This window comes from Nicotiana attenuata, chromosome 2 (assembly GCF_001879085.1).
Source record: "Nicotiana attenuata strain UT chromosome 2, NIATTr2, whole genome shotgun sequence".
Lineage (NCBI taxonomy): Eukaryota > Viridiplantae > Streptophyta > Magnoliopsida > Solanales > Solanaceae > Nicotiana > Nicotiana attenuata.
The window spans coordinates 9,136,883-9,143,309 of record NC_031990.1 but is presented as its reverse complement, the minus strand read 5'-3'; positions in this window follow the sequence as shown (position 1 = coordinate 9,143,309).

The window sequence follows — 6,427 nt, the reverse complement described above, 5'->3', positions numbered from 1 at the left end:
CGCAATATGATCTCTCGGGGGAGCAAGAAAAGGTTATTGAAAATCCCGAGCAAGAGGAAATGGCTCGGAAGATGAAGAGCCTGGAACAAAGCCTGAAAAACATGCAAGGTCTGAGTGGCTAGAAGAGTGTCTCATACTCTGACCTCTGTATGTTTCCCCATGTCCACTTGCAAACTGGCTTCAAGATGCCAAAATTTGAAAAAGTACAATGGGCACAGAGACCCGGTCGCTCATCTGAAACAATACTGTAACCAGTTGAGGGGTGTTGGTGGAAAAGAGGAGCTGCTAATGGCCTATTTTGGGGAAAGCCTCACCGGAATCGCTTCTGAGTGGTATACGGATCAAGAAATTGCTCATTGGCACGTGTGGGATGATATGGCCGAGATTTTGTCCGCCAATTCCAGTATAATGGGGACATCGCTCCCGACAGAAACACTTTGTCCAATTTGAAAAAGAAAACTGCGGAAAGCTTCCGCGAATATGCTGTCAAATGGCGTAAGCAAGCTGCCAGGGTAAAGCCTCCAATGGATGAAATTGAAATGGTCACTGTCTTTCTACAGGCCCAAGAGGCTGACTACTTCCAGAACATGATGTCTGTTGTGGGTAAGCTGTTCGCTGAGGCTATCAAAATGGGGAAATGGTTGAAAACGGTCTAAAACGGGCTGAATCTTGAGTCATGCTGCTTTTAAATCCATATCACCAGATGTTCAAAATGGTTCAGAGGGCTTGATGAACAGAAATAGGAGTGAGGAGGGAGCCATGATGGTTTCAAGATCGAGGGGGACCTGCAGGTCATTCAGCCAGTCATATGTGCCTCCTATGGTCCCACCACACTATTATCCCTTTCAAGATGATGCTTGTGCCGTGGCACCGCCTCCCTATGCGGTGATGAGCGTGCAATCTTACACGCAGCCACAACATCATAAACAAAACCGAGCTCCACCTCCCAGAAATGCCCATCCTTACGAAGCTCCATATAACCCTCGACCAAATGATTCCCAATACAATCCTCGCCTAAGAGAGCCTTTCAGAAAGAATAAGTTCACCCCTATTGGTAAATCGTATTCAAACTTGTTCCAAAAGCTAATCAGGCTAAATCTATTGCAGCCAGTGGCCCCGAACCGGCCAAACCCCGAGTCCCCCTCACACCGAGCTGATGCTATATGTGAATACCACTCTGGAGCAGTGGGACACAGTACAGAGGACTGTTGGACCCTCAAAAGGGCAGTTGAAGATTTGATTGAAGCCGAAAGAATTGTTTTTCAGGATGAAGAAGCTCTTGATATGATGAACAATCTGTTGCCTGCTCGCAACAGCGAGCCAATAGTCGGAATGATTTTTGTAGATGAGGAATTTGATCCGGCATTGAAGGCCATTGCAGCCATTGCCGAGACAGAAGAAAAGCCGAAAAACAGTCGCCAAGCCTGAAAGTTCCCCATCAGACGGGAGTCTCAGTGGCCAGTCTTGTTATCCTTTCTGCATCCGGAATTTATCAGGGCGTGATCCGGATGTTTTACCTTATTGTCTTGCTTTCCGATGTAAACCCTTCTATCTTCAAAAAATTGAAAAAAAACAGGAAAAAAAATCATCAAAAAAATCAGAAAATCAAAAATCAAATGAAATTAATATTTCCTTGTCCAGGAATGTCTCTTTTCTTAATCTTGTCATATTTCTTATTCTCTTTTTAGTTCTGTTAAATGCAGATTTCAATAACATGACATGCTTGCGGACTTCATGCCCAGATCCTAAGACGCTGTCAGACTTGGAAATAATGAATCAAGAATTAGATTGCAATGAAGATAAGTTTAAGAAAATAAAACAAAGTGTTGAAAAACCTAGAGGAAAATTGGTTCCAGATTGGAAAGGTCCATATATTGCAACAAGAGTACTGCCAAAGGAGTGCATTGTACTTGGGATACGTCGAAGGAAATGTCCCTGAAACAACTGTCAATGCAAATGTAGTCAAAGGTACTATGTTTGATCCTCCATATATCATTAATATTCTCCAGTTGGGATGATGAAGGCTTTCATTCTCGCTACCCAAATACTATCAACCATTTGCAAACCCTTTGAGCCGGTTACTCTTCTTTGGTTACCCTCTTTGGAACTTGAAAGTGTTATTAAAAAAAAGTAAAAAAAAATGCGATGAAAAAAAAAGAAAAAAAAGAAGAGAAAAAATTTAAAAAAAAAGAGATAGGAAAAAGGAAAGGAAAAAGAAAGAGAACAAAACGAAACAGAAAAACAAAAGAAAATCAAAAACAATGTTTCCTGAACTACGTTTGACTTGATTCCGAAAGGATATGTAGGCAGCCTCTCTCTGGGGTTCAGTCACACCAAAATAAAAATTCGAATTCCCCCAAAAGTTGAAACTGGGGCAAGAGTTATAATGGTTCGGTGATGGTTTCGCCTGAAAGGTTCCAAAGTTGTAATTCAATCCAAATTCTTTTTACCCCAAATCCTGTTCAAGTCCTTCCGATCAATCGGTGAGAATGTTCAAGGATCGGAGAATGCAGCTACTTGGATTCGATGCAATCAAAATGAAAGAAAAAAAATGAGAGAGTCTTATTGGTGAAAACCCACACGGGCACCGTGAGGCGATGGTAAGCACAGAGAAATAAAAATGAGAGAGTCTTGTTAGTGAAAACTCGCAAAGAGCACTATAAGGCAACAGTGAGAAGAGAAGTGAGAGAGGTCAGCTGGTGAAAACCCGCAAAGGGCGCCCCTGATCGAAAAGAGCATCCTCACAGCCATCGGCATCGATAGGGTCCTGGCAAGGTTTCTCGATTTTGAGGCAAAAGTTGTGATGAATTTCTGAGAGTCAGACGGTTTACACAGATCAGACATCCAGTCCAAAAGGCATGTCATGTTCATTGAGGTCCGCATGTACTCCAGATAAGTCCTTCTTTCCTTTCCCCGAAAGGGACACTTCTTGTTTTAAACTCATTTTCAGTCTAACTCTGTTCTAAAACAAAGTCAAAGAAAGGATGGCAAGATTGATTTACTGGGCTTTTGTTTGATACAAGCTAATATTCAAGAAGATACCCAGCCTCGGCAGGTGCATCGAGTCGACCTTGGCTGGCCATGATGGCCGATGCTTTGAAATAAAAAGAAACTCCTGAAAAGAAAGGAAATCAAAGTGAAATGCCCACAAAGGCAAAATAAAGTTGGAAAAGGTTAAGTCTCACGTGGCTAACCGTCTCGACAAAAATTTGAAAAGCCAAGGTACCCCAAGTGCTCTGAAATTGAAGTTGGAAGAAAGAAACCAGAAATGAAAGGCCTATAAAGGCGAAATAAAGTTGGAAAAGGCTAAGTCCCACGCGACTAGCCATTGCAGCAAAGGTTGAGGAGCCAAAAGTTCCCCAATGCTCCGAAGTTAAAAAAAAAAACAAAAAAAAAAACAAGTCAGAACGGAAAGGCCTATAGAGGCAAAATAAAGTCGAAAAGGTTGAGTCCCATCGACCAATCGTCATGGCAAAATCTGAAAAAAGCCAGAGTTTCTCCGAGGTCAGAAATGCAGTCGGTATTCAGGAAGCAACCAGTTGTAGTTGAAAGGGCCGAGATCGAGTGATTGACATAATCAAGGCCACAAAACCGACCACCATTTTGAAAAATCATAAATTTTTCTTTGTTTGAAGCAGGAACAAAGTAGTGCAGAATGGCAATTCCTAAAGGACGAATGTCATCAAAGGTAAGTTTCCTCAAAATCTTCACTTTCCTTTATTTCTAGCATAAATCACTACAGTGTATACCTCGCATTTTCATGGCTTAACCCAGGTAGAACCCTTTCGCTTAAGGGGATCCAGCTCATAGTTCTGGGTAGAAGTACTCTTCGCTCAGGTTGTTTTACGTAGCTTAACTCAGGTAGAACCTTTTCTCCTAGAGGGATCCAGCTCATAGTTCCGGGTAGAAGTACTCTTTACTCAGGTTGTTTTACGTAGCTTAACTCAGGTAGAACCTTTTTTGCCTAGGGGGATCCAACTCATAGTTTCGGGTAGAAGTACTCTCCGCTCAGGTTATTTTACGTAGCTTAACACAGGTAGAACTCTTTCGCCTAGGGGGATCCAGCTCATATTTTTAGGTAGAAGTACTCTTCACTCAGGTTGTNCCTTAAAGACAAGGGTAGCGCCACCATGGACATCTGGGTATGAAACAGTTGGGGGCAACACTGGAAAGCCAAGGCCTCCAGAAAATGATACAAAGCGGTCAAGCAACTCGGTATTACGCTGAAAGAATCGGTTATTCGACAGTAGTGGCCGTGAATAAAACTACTCAAGGCATCAAGACCACAAACCAACCACCACATTGAAAACTCATAAATTTTTCTTTGTTGGAAGCAGGAACAAAGCAGTGCAGAATGGCGATCCTAAAAGAATGAATGTCACCAAACGTAAGCTCCATAAAATCTCCATTTTTCTTTTATTTTTCAGCATGCATCACTACTGTTCATACCTCCCATTTTCGTAGCTTAACTCAGGTAGAATCCTTTCGCCTAGGGTGATCCAGCTCATAGTTCCGGGTAGAAGCACTCTTCGCTCAGGTTGTTTTACGCAGCTTAAGTCAAGTAGAACCGTTTCTCCTAGAGGGATCCAGCTCATAGTTTCGGGTAGAAGTACTCTTCGCTCAGGTTGTTTTAGGCAGCTTAACTCAGGTAGAATCCTTTTGCCTAGGGGGATCCAGCTCATAGTTCCGGGTAGAAGTACTCTTCACTCAGGTTGTTTTACGTAGCTTAACTCAGGTAGAACTCTTTCGCCTAGGGGGATCCAGCTCATATTTTCGGGTAGAAGTACTCTTCGCTCAGGTTGTTATAGGCAGCTTAACTCAGGTAGAATCCTTTTGCCTAGGGGGATCCAGCTCATAGTTCCGGGTAGAAGTAGTCTTCGCTCGGGTTGTTTAATAGCTTAACTCAGGTAGAATCCTTTCGCCTAGGGGGATCCAACTCATAGTTCCGGGTAGAATTAGTCTTCGCTCAGGTTATTTAATATAGCTTAACTCAGGTAGAACCTTTTCGCCTAGAGGGATCCAGCTCATAGTTCCGGGTAGAAGTACTCTTCACTCAGGGTGTTTTACACAGCTTAACTCAGGTAGAATCCTTTCGCCTAGGGGGATAGAGCTCATAGTTCCGAGTAGAAGTACTCTTCACTCAGGGTGTTTTACACAGCTTAACCCAGGTAGAATCATTTCGCCTAGGGGGATCCAGCTCATAGTTCCGAGTACAAGTACTCTTCACTCAGGGTGTTTTACACAACTTAACTCAGGTAGAATCCTTTCGCCTAGAGGGATCCAGCTTATAGTTCCGGGTAGAAGTACTCTTCACTCAGGTTGTTATACGTAGCTTAACTCAGGTAGAACTTTTTCGCCTAGGGGGATCAAGCTCATAGTTCTGGGTAGAAGTACTCTTCGCTCAGGTTGTTTTGCATAGCTTAACTCGGGTAGAACTCTTTCGCCTAGGGGGATCCAGCTCATATTTCCGGGTAGAAGTACTCTTCGCTCAGGTTGTTATAGGCAGCTTAACTCAGGTAGAATCCTTTTGCCTAGGGGGATCCAGCTCATAGTTCCGGCTAGAAGTACTCTTCGCTCATGTTGTTTTATGTTGCTTAACTCAGGTAGAACTCTTTCGCCTAGGGGGATCCAGCTCATATTTCCGGGTAGAAGTACTCTTCGCCCAGGCTTGCCTTTTGTAGTTTAACCCAGGTAGAACTTTTTCACCCAGGGGAATATATATATATATCTGTGTGTGTGTGTGTGTATTTTCCCAGTAATACAGGGCGTCAACCCTTGGTTACATTTCCTTTTTCAGTAATGCATGACACCAACCCCTAGCTGTGTTTGCCAACATAGGGTCTCCACTCCCTAGTTGAGTTTATTTTTAGACATAGGGTCTCCACTCCCTAGTCGCCTTTTCCCAACATGGGGTCTCCACTCCCTAGTTGAGATTATTTTAGACATGGGGTCTCCACTCCCTAGTCGCCTTTTGCTAACATAGGGTCTTCACCCCCTAGTTGACTTTGTTTTAGACATAGGGTCTTTACTCTTTAGTCGCTTTTCTAACATAGGGCCTCCACTCCCTAGTTGACTTTTAGTATAGATATAAGGCTCCACTCCCCTATCCTTTTTTCCCAAGGATACACAATCCTGATTTTATTGCTTTCAATAAAGAAATAGTTTAGATTTTTTGTTACAAATAACTCACGAAATTTTCCTACTGAAAATTGGGGCAGAAAAATTTCGTTCGTTTGTTTGTTTTGGTGCCTGAATAGGTTCACCATGAGGCACAAGATTTGAGATAACAAAAAGAAGAAGTCTCAACCCAAATAAAAGAAAGAAGAAACAAGAAAAGGAAGTTGAACTCAAGGTGCAGAAGCGGAGAAAAGATGCGGACTACTCAAAAGTTGATTGAAGTCCCAAGCTACATGTCCGGTCTTGATCC